Source organism: Muscardinus avellanarius (assembly GCF_963383645.1).
Source record: "Muscardinus avellanarius genome assembly, chromosome: 5".
In the NCBI taxonomy this organism is placed as follows: Eukaryota; Metazoa; Chordata; class Mammalia; order Rodentia; family Gliridae; genus Muscardinus; species Muscardinus avellanarius.
In genome coordinates this window covers 54,687,514-54,701,787 of record NC_137790.1, presented here as the reverse complement: position 1 = coordinate 54,701,787, position 14,274 = coordinate 54,687,514, and positions in this window count along the sequence as shown.

The following is a 14,274-nucleotide window of genomic DNA, read 5'->3' as shown; positions in this document are numbered from 1 at the left end:
GCATAATGTTTTTAGTCTGCACTGCTTTGACCATGAGTTTAAAAATCAAATACTGTTGCACGCTTTAATTATCCCGATGCCCTGCCAACCTCAGCACTATGAACAGGGTCGATTTTGGAGTTGGCTGTGGGAGCTGCAGAGATGTCATGTGAAACACATCCACGAAGGTGTAGGTGTAATTCAACCCTTGTTTCAGTGACACTAAAATATGTCATGGCTCTCAGGTTGCTAGGTGGTTAAATTGACTAGGGTTAGAACATCTAAAAATAAGTGAGGGGAAGTGCCACATAGGGATGACCTTTTGAAAGAAAAGTTCCATGTCTCATACCTAAAGTAACTGACAGAGCAGAGAAGCCATAGGGGTCTGACAAGAAAGCATTAAAAGGCATCCCTGCTGGATGAGGAACAGCTTTCATTTTTTTTTTTCATTGCTAATTGATGACTTTCACTATTGTTTTAAAAAAAGAGATCTTCTTATGGTCATAGAATTTAAAGGGCTGCTATTCATGTGTGGACAGAATCTGACAGCAAGTATATTCAGAACACAAGGCACGTCATGGAGATAACAAGAGCTGCTCTCTCTTAAATCTGTATCTTACCCGCCAATTTTACTTTATGAGAATATGCAATCTATTTTGTGCTATGCTTCTTTTTTGAAACTTTACATCAGACATTTTTGAGCCCGAACTAAACGTTTCACATTATAAAGCTTCTTTTATCGCCGCCCTCCCACCCTAGCCCCCCTTTGGAACACTAATGGCAGTTTTTGTTCCACTTTAGATAATGAGCAGGATGAACTGCAGGTTTCAAGAGGATTTGTGCTATCGGTTGACAAAAACAATGAAAGGGAACCTGGATTTGTTCCCTGTTTCCTTTTAACTATTTCCTGAAAAGGGTACCCTGTAGCCATTAATTTATCTCAGAGAGAAATGAGCATAGGTTTCTCGTCTCATGATAAAGGCATATTAAATAATAACATTTTAATCATTTATTTTTATTTTCATGAATAAAAAATCTGCAGTTTGGGTGTTAGTCTGGTTTACTGGTTCAAAATACTGGATTCTCGGACCAAATTAGAAATCATTTCTAATCTGTACATCAGTTCGGACCACTGATGGGGCAGACACTGGTATTGTATCTGTACCTCTTGGAGCAGGCCAGGAAAACAGGACAAGCAACCCTTATTCTCCACCTGAATCTTCTGTCCATCACCAGTCTGAAATGAACAAAAGCATTTCATAAATGTTTCTGACCTTATTCAGTGTTGAAAAGGAATGGAGAGAGGGTTCCATCCTGACCCTAATGGAAATTCCTGGAAAACAGCCTTCTGTCCTCCCAAAAGCTTAGCAGCCTTCCAGCTATTCTATAAAAAAAAAAAAAAAAGTCATATCTAAGGTAACTCAGCATTTTACACTGCTCATTGCTTGAGCAAAAACATTATTTTGCAAATTAAAATTACAAAAAAGAAAATAACCATCCTTTGTATTCCTGACATTCAATAACAACTTCTCACCCATTTTAAGATAAAATTTTATATTTTTTTTATAAAAATGATATAGGCGTTTTATAGAGAAGTGTAAAGTTATGGTAAAATAAATAACAAATTAAAACTCTTTAGCAAATCCTTCTATTTAGAGTATACCTGCTAGGTGTGGTTTCACACATGTGACCCCAGTACTTGGGAGGCTGAGACAGGAGAATCACAGACTTGAGGCTAGCTTCATTAACTTAGCAAGACCCAGTTTCAAAATTAAAAATAAAATAGGACTAGGGATGTAGCTCAGAAGTAGAACGTCTCTGAGTTCAATCCCTAAGTAACACACACACACACACACACACACACACACACACACACACCAGAATAAATCTTATTTGTCTAAGCACATATTATTTCAGATATACTCTAGATAACTGATGCAAAGATATTAACACATATTAGATTATTATTATTAAAAATTAATATCAATTTTACCTTAGCTGAAATCAACAGAAAAAGACTGAAATGAAATTAATAAAACTGTTGGATTTAAAATACATTTGTTTGAGCCAGGCGTGGTGGTGCACGCTTGTAATCCCTGTGCTTGGGAGGCTGAGACAGGAGGATTGCACTGTTTGAAGCCAGCCTCAGCTACTTAGTGAGGCTCTCAGCAACTTAGTGAGACTCTGTTTCCAAATAAAATATAAAATAGGTCTTTGCCAGGCATGGTGGCGCACACTTGTAATCCCTGCTCTTGGGAGGCTGAGACAGGAGAATCGCACGGGTTCGAAGCCAGCCTCAGCTACTTAGTGAGGCTTTCAGCAACTTAGTGAGACCCTGTTTCCAAAAATATATATAAAATAGGTTTGAGAGTATAGCCTGGAGGTAGAAAGCCTCTGGGTTCCACCCCCAGTACCACACACACACACACACACACAAATACATTTGTTTGGCTGGGCGTGGTGGCACACGCTTGTAATCCCCACGCTTGGGAGGTGGAGACAGGAGGATCATGCAGGTTCAAATCCAGCCGTGCTGGTTCAAGAGACCCTGTTTTCAAATAAAAAAGTATAAAAATAGGTCTGGGAGTGTAACCCGGAGGTAGAAGGGTTTTCAGGAACCCCAGTACCACACACACACACACAAATACATTTGTTTGTAACAAAAGATTTTTTTAAAATTTTCTTATATGCACAAAAGTTTATAAAAGTGATGAAGACTTCAGAATCTTTGTAGTTTGCAAAACAATGTTTATATTTTTAACTATCAAATCTCAGTGTCAAAGAAAATAATTTAGGATTTTCAACACATTTTCTCAGCTTTCTTACTCATATGTCCTTGCTTTTTTTTGCTTATAAAATTGGTTTTTAACCTTCTAGAATTATAAAATTCACACCCAGTTTTGCAGCCATAGTTCTTGGTTGTTCGTCAGTTTTATGTCTAAATGGGTCAGCCTCCTGCACGTGAAGGCTTTGGTTTGTCTCCATTGTTCTAGCTCTGTGGTTCAGGATAATGTCTGGAACACAATAGACACTCAGTACTATTAAATTGAATTTTATTTATCTCAATAGCATTTGCTGAATTGAGTAAACATTTTAAATAAAATAAATTTGGCATTCACTTCTATGTCTTCTAATTTAGTCCCCCTATTTCTAAAGCATGTATATAAATTCATATCTAAATTGGCTGGATTTTCTCAATTTTTTCCAAACAAGGGCTTATAGATAGCATATTTTTGGAATTATTTTCATATTTAATATGGACTTTTGTATGTTAATAATTAAATAGTATATTGCATGGGTATAATGTGAGTTTAATGGGTTAACGTTTCTGCCCATAGGACTTTGAAGACATCCATCTAATTTGCTCTCTCTTTTTTTTTTTTTTTTTGTGTGTGTGTGTGTGTGTGTGTGTGTGTGTGTGTGTGTGTGTGATACTGGGGTTCCTGGAAACCCTTTTCTGGGCTACACTCCAAGACCTATTTTATATATTTTTTAAAATTTGGAACAGGATCTGTTAAGCCAGCGCGGCTGGCTTCAAACCTGCGCGATCCTTCTGTCTCCACCTCCCAAGTGCGGGGATTACAAGCATGTGCAACCATGCTGGCAATTTGCTCTATTTTTTTAATGGTTATGTGAAATTTGAAGCCAGTTTTCTTTCTTCTGTATTTTGTATGTATTGCTATATTTTCTAATTTGATATGTATTTAAAGCCTCCTATTTTGCAAATTGTCTACTTTTTATAAGGACCATAATTGTATTAATCATATTTATTTTAAATTCCCTGTCTGATAGTTTCAAAATGGGTGTTATATCTGGGTCTAGCTGTGCTGATTTTTTGGCTTTGGGAATATTTTGTTCTATTCTGCCTTTTCTTATAGCTAGCATTATTTTTTTGATAGTGGCCATCTTACATGGACAATAGAGATAGAAGCAAATACTGTTTATCTCTAAAACGGTATACACCTTTCTGGAGACCTTTGGTTTGAGTGTTGGACTACTTTAATTTGGAGTTGTGTTTGACTAAAGATTTATTGTGTTAGTCAGATTTTTGTTGGTGTGACAAAATACTGAGAAAATCAACTTAAAGCAGGAAAGATCTATTTTGGCTCATGGCTCCAGTACATGGTCAGCCAGCTCCATGGCTTTGGTTCTGAAGCAAGGCAAAGCATCGTGGTGGAATGGTGTGGCAAAGGAAAGTTACTCAACTTATGGTATCCAGGAGGGAGAGCTAGAGACACACTTGGGACAACATATAGTCCTCAAAGGCCACAACCCCAAAGACCCACTTCTTTCAACTAGGTCCTACCCCGTACAGTTCATACCACCTCCCAAATAGTCCTTTCAGCTCTGAACTCATTAATGGATTAATCCACTGCTGAGGTTAGAGAACTCATGATCCAATCACTTCCCCAAATCTCCATCTCTGAATATCTTTACACTAAGGACCAAGACTTAAACACATAAACTCTGCGGGAACACTCCAGACCCAAACTGTAACAGTTCTTTCCTTAGTTATCACTGTACTGAATGCATCAAATGCTTCGAGTAAGGCTTTGTGATTAGAATAAAGGCTAATGTGCTGAAAGGTTTATGTTAGTATTTGTTTCATTCGGACCTTTTAATGATTTATTTGTGCTATCACTGGTAGAACCTGTCACCTATCTCTCAGCTTTTGGTGTGATATTTTAATTTTTTTAATTTAGTTGGTTTTTGTGATATTGATCATTGAACACAGGGCCTCACACATAATCTTTATACTGAGCTACATTCCTGGCCCTCTCTATTTTGAAACAAGGCCTCCTTAAGTTGCCCAGGCTAGTCTCAAAACTGTAACCCTCTGGATTCAGTCTTCTCTCCTTGGTAGTTGAGATTACAAGTGTATGTTCCTAGACCTGGCTTTGACATTGCATTGTTATTAGTCTGTTGTCGGTGGTAGAAAGTTGCATTTTTACTATTCCAATTAAACTTTAGTCTCAGGTAGGCCCTGTGTCCCTGGGTATCAGTGTGTGGCCTTTTCAGCATTCTTGTTGTTCCCTCAGCTATAGTTCTGGGCCCAGCATGTATTCCTGCTCTTCCCTGAAGATAGATTTTCTCCTCTTCTCTTCTGCAGCTGCAGTGTTTTTACTGGTCCACTAAGAATTAAGACTGTATTACCTTTACCCTACAAATTAATGGGCTGTCCCATAGAGATGGTGTATAGAGAGCTCCCAGCAGAGATTTTTATCCCTTCTGGAGCAACTGCTTTTCCCCTCCCCTGGACTATAGCATGACGGACACCTCAGGACTCTCAGCAAGTGGAGATCTGGGAGTAAAAGTCAGTAAGCAAGTGATAACACCCTTTGTACCTTTAGCCCCATGGGCCCACACACTCTCCAAGCAACCTACATTCGCCTTCACCAATTTAACTGTTCTAGTTGAATTGTTTTTCCTAAAACCTGGCTGTGTTGGCTTTGAATAAGGGCATACTCCCATGCTGTCCAATCACACTGGCTCCTTCCTGTCTCTTTGCAAATCTGCATCAACCTTCTCAACCTTTACATTTGAAACCAGAGCCTGTCTTTTTCTCTAAATCATGAGAGAGAGAGAGAAAGAGAGAGAGAGAGAGAGAGAGAGAGAGAGAGAGAGAGAGAGAGAGAGAGAGAGAGAGAGAGAATCATTCTATATTGGTTTTCCTGTATGCTCTTTGAATCTGCAGTTTTTCTCTCTTTTTCCTCTAAAAATATTTCTTTAACCATATCATCTAATAAATCTGTTATTTGCTTATTTTATGTTTGTTTTTTTTTACTATTGGCACAGAAATTAACATAATAGTATTTCTTTGTCTAATTTTTAAAGTGTCATTCATTTCTCCCTAGATTCTTGAAATTCAGTTTCTTTGACATCTGCATTTATGTGGATGATAATATTCATTTAATTATTTTTCTTGGTTATTTCAGCTCTAAAGATTTGTGTTTGACTTCTTTCTTAGTTGTAATCTAACTTCCTTGTTAGTTTGGGCCAGTTATTTCAGCCTACTTGAACAAAATGCCATAAATGAAGTGACATGTAAAACAAGAATCTATTTCTCTAGAGTCTGGAAAGTCCAAGATCAAAGAACCAGCTGAACTAGTATCTGGTGAGTTTCTGCATTCTGGCTCATGAACAGCCATGTTTTCCTTGTGTCTTCATATTGTGGAAAGGAGCCAGAAAACCCTGTGTGGCCTCTTTAAAAAAGATACTAATCCCATTCATGAGGGCTACACCTTTATGATCTCATCCCCTCCCAAAGGCCCCAACTTTTAATACTGTCACATGGGTGACTAACTTTATTTTGTGATTTGGGGGAAGATGTAAACATTTGAACCATATCAAATAATCTTAGTATTCAGTTTTATTTCTTAATTCAACTTTTTTTCTTATTCTTTTATTATCTAACTTGTTTTAATTTTTCTAAATGATTGTGTTTATTTTATATAACATAGAGCAATTATGAAGAAGTATCTTTTATAAAATTTATTCTTTTCTAGTTCAGGTTTTTTGTCTTGTTTTACATGTTTTTCTCTCCATATATATATATATATATATATATATATATATATAATGAACTGCCTGGCTTGGTTTCACACACCTGTAATCCCAGTACTTGCTAGGCTGAGACAGGAGGATTGTAGGTTTGCTGCCAGGCTCAGTAACTTAGCAAGACCCTCTTAGCAAGACCCTATGAAACTTAGTGACCCTGTTTTAAAAATAGAAAATAATATAGGACTGAGAATGTAGTTCAGAGGTAGAATACCCCTGGGATTCAATCCTCAATATCACAAAATAAAAATAAAAATGTATGTAATGCTCTTCTATAGTATATTGTCAAACTCTGTTAAGAATCTAGAGTCAACACATATATGCCCTTCTTGTGAACATAACCCCACTTGTGTATTTTGCAGACTATTAAAACTCTCCATAAACTGTACTTACCTTCTCCTTCTACTATATATACATTATATATATAATATATATAATATATAATATATATATATATTCAAGGCTTGTGGTCACACATTTTATTTTTATTAATATATAGATAAATATATTTTATATTATAGAACATATCTTATTTAGTATCTACTGGTTAAGAGCATTACTAATTATTCCACATTCCCAATAAAAAATGTAGAGCCTTCTTAATTTTCCCTTTTTTTTATCCTCAAGAGGCTTTTGCTATTGTCTAGGTAAGCCGTATTAAGGCCAAATATTAGGCAGTGGTTGTCTGGATATATAAGAAAAGATAAGTTGGGAAAAGAATTTTAACTTGTTTGTTATCTAACTTTGGTTGAAAAATTTAAATGCCCTAAGCTTTCTTTTTACTTATTTTAAAATAGATATAAAATTAGGCAATTTCTCATGTTACGGTGGCATTTAAACTAGGTGATAACTCTGGGTTTTCATGTCTTAGTCTTTATACACTTTTTTATGAAGACTCATGCATAGTAAAGTGGCTGATAAGAAATAGTCATTATTATTATACATAGCAAATTGATTGATACACCAAAAGTCACAGAGCACAGAGTAGGTAAGTAGAAGATTTGAATCTAAAACTAGGCCACATAGGTTCCCACATCAAATGTGATTTCTTACTGTGCCACAGGTAGATGAGAAGGAACAGAAGACTAGAGGGCAGATGAATTCCAGTCCAGCAGTGGGTCAGTGTATTTCTGATTTGGATGCACAGTGCTTCTTTTTTCCTTTCCACAAAGCATACAAGGAGTCTGTCACCTAAACTTTCAAATTTCTTTTGGTCAAAAATATCTGAGTTTTTTTTTTTTAACTCTCTCTGAGTCTTTGCAACCCACTCTGATAGTTTTCTCAGAACTCATCCCTCTCACCTACAATAGATTAATCAATCAGGGAAGCCAAGGCTTATGGTCACAAATTTTATTTGTCCCACTTGAATTCATGGGCAGATCATCAAATGCACAGTGATTTCATGCCCAGAGAGGCTCAAGAATCATAGATCAGTTGGCAGACAGACTGTGAAACATGCAATGTTTATGATGATCTATGTTGTACAATCATATGAGATAGATTGCATATATAATGCTCATCAGTGTGGAGTCATCTGGGAAAGCATCTGTTGAAATTTGTTTGCCAGCTTGAGGAAAAGATATTGCCAAAAGGTTGGCAAAGGCATTTATGTTCTCATTGTGGGAAGCAAATTTATACTTCTTACTGTGACTCCTGGAGTGAAAGTGAAACTGCACCCACCTCCTATAAAAAGGAGCCACAGGCCACACCCACCACTCTCTCCTCCACTAAAGATAGGCCATATGCCACAGGATCCTCAAGGGGCTTGATGGCAGAGAGAGCTGTTCTAATATATTCGTTTCCTTTAATGCAAAAGCACAGCTGGAAAATATTCTTCTTAAGCAATAAGAGCATCAAAGTGTGCATATTACATGTACTCCTGAAGACATGAGTCTACAGCTGTGGTACTTGCAGTGATTTTATTTTTAGGGGACTACACAAATCTACGGATAAAATGAGAAAGAGCTTATGAGATAAAGCCTATGCTAGGTTTTTTCCTGCTCATCTTTCACGTAAATTGCATATACAGAAAATGAATTATTCATTGTGAACGTGTATCTATGAAAATGCATTTTTAAAGAAACATCAATATAAGCTCTTAGGATCAGGCAAAACCATAGCTCCTTAGAAACTGCTAAATTACAGATTCTATTTCATCCATATGACTTGAAGAAAACCTTTCATTCCTGGTTTCTAGTACATGATAGAACATACTACATATTCTTTTCTGCCCAGCTCTTTCCCTTGAAATTTTCTGACATAATTTTATCCACATGTATTAAGGCAGAATGTAAGGCCAGAAATCTCATCCTTGGGTTTACATGTCAACTTTTTCTCCACGTGGGAAGTGCCACACACTAGAAAATACTCTTCAAACCATGCTGTAACTCAATGTGAATAATGACTAAAGTTTTTTATGGAGACACTAACTTTTGTTCATTTATTTCCAGAATGAATTCCAACAGCATATTAAACCATTGACCTATTTCCTCCCTCATAATAAATATTCTGATTAAATCAATTTATATTTATCTTTTGTGCTTATCTTAGAAACTTGGTCTTTTCCTTTACTTTATAGGATAGTTTAAAGCTCTGTGAGATGATCCTTTTTAATCACCATTCCTGACATCTCTTACCATGTAAAAATTATACTTTTAAGTTTTTCAAGATATTGAATAAATACCTAATTCTTCTTTACCTTGAAATTTAGAGAACATGTGTTCTTCCTTTGACCTTTGTCTTATTAACAGAAAATAACAGTATTCCCATTCATTTTCTCTAGTGAACAACACCTGTAAATAGATTTTCATCATGATGAAATAGATTTTCATCATGAAATAAAGTTTTCCATTTCCCCTAATAGTCTATTTCAAAACTATTCACAGATGAATTAGGAAAATATTCCTTCCTGATTTGTCCTTGTGTTATAAATGTCTTGTCAGAAGCCATTTGCACATGGCATAATCTTGGTCTGAATTGCTCTCCCAATGGCATAATTGTGGTCATCTTTACGATCGCCGGCATCTAAACATAATACAAGGTGATGTCTTGTCCTAATTAGCTTCATCTCCTGCTATATAGAATTTGACTTCATTTCTGAGAGTTTTAGAAAACAAACAATATTTGGCATCATATCCCATTACTAAGTCCTCTTATTTGCATATATAATCTTATTTGAATCAGTTAATATTTGGTTATGTTTGGAAATCAGGAATTATATGACTGGCATTTATCTGTGAAAGATTGGCATGTGGATCACATAAGTGATAAATCTGGAGACATATTTGCATAAAAGGCTGTTTAAATGACTGGAAAATACTAGATAGTCCACCTCAAGGCCATCAAATCATAAATGCTGTGGGGAAATTTGGAGATATAAAGATGTTTATTGTCTATGTGACAAAGTCAGCAGATGCCCAATAAAAACTTAGTATTTTAAAGAACTGTAACCTGTTTAATTTTAGAGAAATTTTAAATTGCAGACCATTTAGTAGCAATTAGTGAATTATATCTCACAGCTTATTTCATGATAACTAAGTAGTTATTCTAAAAGCAGAAAATTGCTGCTAATATAAAGGCTTAACCTATTTCTGTTCTTTGGTAATTATTGATTATTTTTATCATGCTCATATGCTTGAAATTGCTATGGATATGGTACTTATACATAATGGCTACAGAAAGAAATATAAGTAATATGTGCATGTATAAATATATTAGCTTGCATATCACTATGATGTATAATTACAATGTATCAATAAAAGTATAAAATATTAAAAATTTAAAAAATGGTTTGGCTATATATACATATATAAATTAGTCATAAACTAAAAGAAATCTAAAATTAATAGTCAGTGGGCATGTGCTCATTCAAATTGATTTAATCTAGGAAGGAAGTTGTTAAAAGGTTATGGTCTCTTTTCATTCCTACTACATTAAATTCTGGTTAAAATGTATTATAATTTGTATTTCTTATTCTTTTAGATAGCTATGATTTCCCCAAGAATGAAAATAAATTTTATAAGCACTTTCAGAAAAATCTGAGGATTAGAAATCTTAATTTATGCCTTCAAACGCTATAAAAGTCATTATAACCCTCCATTACAAAAAGAAAAACACTCAAAATTAATACTATATAGTTGTATTGTTAATAATAAATAGTTATACCAGTTAGATATAAAAACTAGATTATGTCATAAAAAAGAATCAGCATTAAGGTAGTGGGTGGTTCTGAAACCCTGGTGAAGCTTTGGGATCTGTGATGCTCTCCATATCCTCCTTACAAACAAAAACCTTCTTTAGTAGTACAGTCCACATCATTTCCTCCTCCAAGCCAAGTTAGCAATTATGAGGTTATTATTTTCTCTACACTTCAAGCCATTAAGAGGTTATCATTTCAATATGTTTCAAATATGAAGCTTGATTTATTTCCATGATATTTCCTTTGTAAAACCTCTTGCTCCAACTATAAAAAAAAGACAAGGAATGAATAGAGGAGTAGGTTCTTCAGAAGAGCTGTGGCTAATACTTTGTGATCTAGAATATAAAGTCTGATGGAAAGTTGTAATGATAAAGATAAAAAATAGAAGTCTGAGGACTTTTTAAATCTCCTTGAAGGTATATTTCAGAAAACTGTAAAACAACTCAGAGAAGATTAAGGCATGAGAGGTAAAGTAATAAAATCGTATTCAGAAAGTTTGGCTATAAATAACTAGGAAGAATTATGAGTGTAAATTGAGTGGCATAAGATCCACATGAAGATTTATTTCAAGATGAGGGATCTAGAGAAAAGAATATTTCAGCACCAGGCATGATGGCGCATGCGTGTAATCCCTGCGCTTGGAGTTGGAGACAGGAGGATCTCTCAGGTTCGAAACCAGCCATACTGGCTTAAGAGACCCTGTTTCCAAATTTTAAAAAATATATAAAAATAGGTAATAGGTCTGGGAGTGTAGCCCGGAGGTAGAAGGGTTTCCAGGAACTCCAGTATCACCAAAAAAAAAAAAAAATCAAGCAGAAAGAAATCACTGAAGTAAAAATGATGAAATATTTTGGTGAGAGGAAATGATAATTGATTGTATATGGAAAATCCCAAAGAAATTGGAAAAGGATAAGATTTAGGAACACAGATGAATGGCTGTATTAGACAGATCTCTTTTGGTTACATGGGAATGAAACCCAATTCGAACTAGCCATGATCAAAAAGAGGGAAACTTTATTGATCATATAATTAATGTGTGCTCACCTGGTTACTCGTTACTCCTGTGCGCTTGCGTGCTCTCTCTCTCTCTCTCTCTCTCTCTCTCTCTCTCTCTCTCTCTCTCTCTCTCCCCCTTTCTCTCTCTCTTTCTCCCTTTTTTTACTTCTACTATCAGTTTTATTCTTTGAAATGATAAAAATATAATACAACATGATGATCTTCCAGTTCTGCAAAGGTTATTAGGCCTATATCCTTGGATAAATTCTCACCCTGAGTGGAAAGTCTATATTTTGAAATATTGCAGGTTTGGCTCAAATTGACTCACATGCCCTGGAACAAACACCCTAAGTTTACTCCCTGACCGGTGGGGATACCGTCCTTTCTCAGTCTCTGTTGAAGAGACTTGTCTGCTTTTCTAACTAAGCACTCTAGCTACAGCAATGAGGCTAATGTGTGTTGCATGGAGATTATATGTACTCCTGTAGGTCTATCACTGTATCCACTACAATGGCAGAGGTCCAAATCAAAATCCATTTTTGGAACAAAGGAGAAGAAGAGGAGTAGATGGCATAGCCTTCTCTGTTGACGAATTATTATGAACTGGTGGCCATAGTAATCTATGACTCTTAGAATCAAAGCTGGTAGTTGTGAGTTTGTAGCTGTTTGGCCAGACTGATTATGTCTGTTTTAGCTGGTTGTGGTCTCTGTTTAATTGTTTGAAAATTTTTAATGATTTTAATATTAATTCTGTTTACAGAAAACTTTCTTATAAGTAAATTCTCTCATCATTTAACTTATGATAGGAAAAAAGGAGAACAGAATGTATTGAAAAGTCATTCTTAAAGAAGTCTTAAGAGTAAGTAATTGAGACAGGGTTTTATTTTATTTTATTTTATTTTTTTGTGGTACTGGGGGTGAAATCCAAGGGCTTATCTACCTCCGGGCTATACTACCAGACCTATTTTCTATTTTATTTGGAAACAGGGTCTCACTAGTTGCTGAAAGCCTCACTAAGTAGCTGAGTCTGGCTTCGAACCTGTGCGATCCTCCTGTCTCAGCCTCCCAAGTGAGGGGATTACAAGTGTGTGCCACCACGCCCGGCTGAGACAGGGTTTTAAAGTTGTGGAAAAAAGAAAACAAAAGATTTCTCTATATTGCACTAGAAGAGTAAATTTACTGTCAGGTCAGTTATAAAATTAAAAGTAAATGACAATACTATAAAGAATATAGGAAGAATAATTGGAAATATCTGCTTTAAGAATTTTTCATTCTTTTTAAAATGTTTTAAATATACCTTTAAACATTTTCATTAGTGCCTTTTAGTAATACATTTTTAGTCTTTTTTATTTTAGAGATCCTCATATTTTTTTAAATTATCTATTGATGCATTGTAATCATACCTTGTAATAGGATACAAGATGGTAGAAACATACATGCACACTTCACTCATTTAGTCCTTCCCCAATCCCCCATTTCCTCCCCTCCCTTCTCATATTTGTCTTAGTGATTGACTTTGATATGTTTATGAATGTACATCATATATGTGTACATTAGTGAATTTTCCTTCCCCCCCTCCCATCTTCCTCAGTTAGGTGGCCTTATTTGTTCATCTCTGGTCTTTCCATCTTCATCTAGAGTTCCTCCTAGGACCCTTTTATGCTTTCTGATGCACTGTGTTTATATATAATAATGAGTTTCAGAGTGATAAGAACCTACATACACACAGTGCTTGGTATATTTCTCTCCAGACCCCACCCTACTCTCTCTTTTTCCCTGTACATGTTTCTGAGATCGGCATTGATAATTTTACGTATGTATATAGCATCATTTTACATTCTTGACTTCACTTAAGACTCCAAGAAACTTTTGAGGTAAACATTATTTTACACATGGAGGAACTGAGAATTCGTTTCTTGGGTCAAATCTCATTATGAACTGATGGTGCCAAAACCAAACATATTTTCTTATGTACTCTTCTGTCTTCCCTAAAATCAGAAAAAAAATGTCAATTGTAATTTTCTTTCTTCATCTACCTCTTTTTTGTTTTTTAAAACAAGTGCTTTATTTTTTATACTTTTAGATATCACAAAAGTTCCAGAGATGGTACAGAGAGTTCTTATTTATTCTTTTCTGAGTTTCTTCTATTTCAATATCTAATGTCAAAAGCTATTTTTGTCAAAACCAAAACATTTGCATTTCTACATTATTGTTAGGGACTTTGTATTTTTGCCAGCTTTTCCACTAATATCCTCGTTTTTGGTTTTAAATCCAACCCACAATCTTACATTTAATTCCACTTCATTTTTGCTATTTCTTTAATTTCTGTCTGTTTTTGATACACCTTTCCATATCTTTTTTCTTTCTCAGATTACTTTTTCTATTCCTTCCCCATCATTTTGTTTTATTTGATTATTTCCTACCAAATTAATGCAACTTAAAACGGGATATATATTGACAGGTACGGAACTTGCTTGGGAAACTTTATAGTAACCAGGCAAAAAGCAGTTTTACATGGAATTTTTTCTTTTTGTTCTTATAAT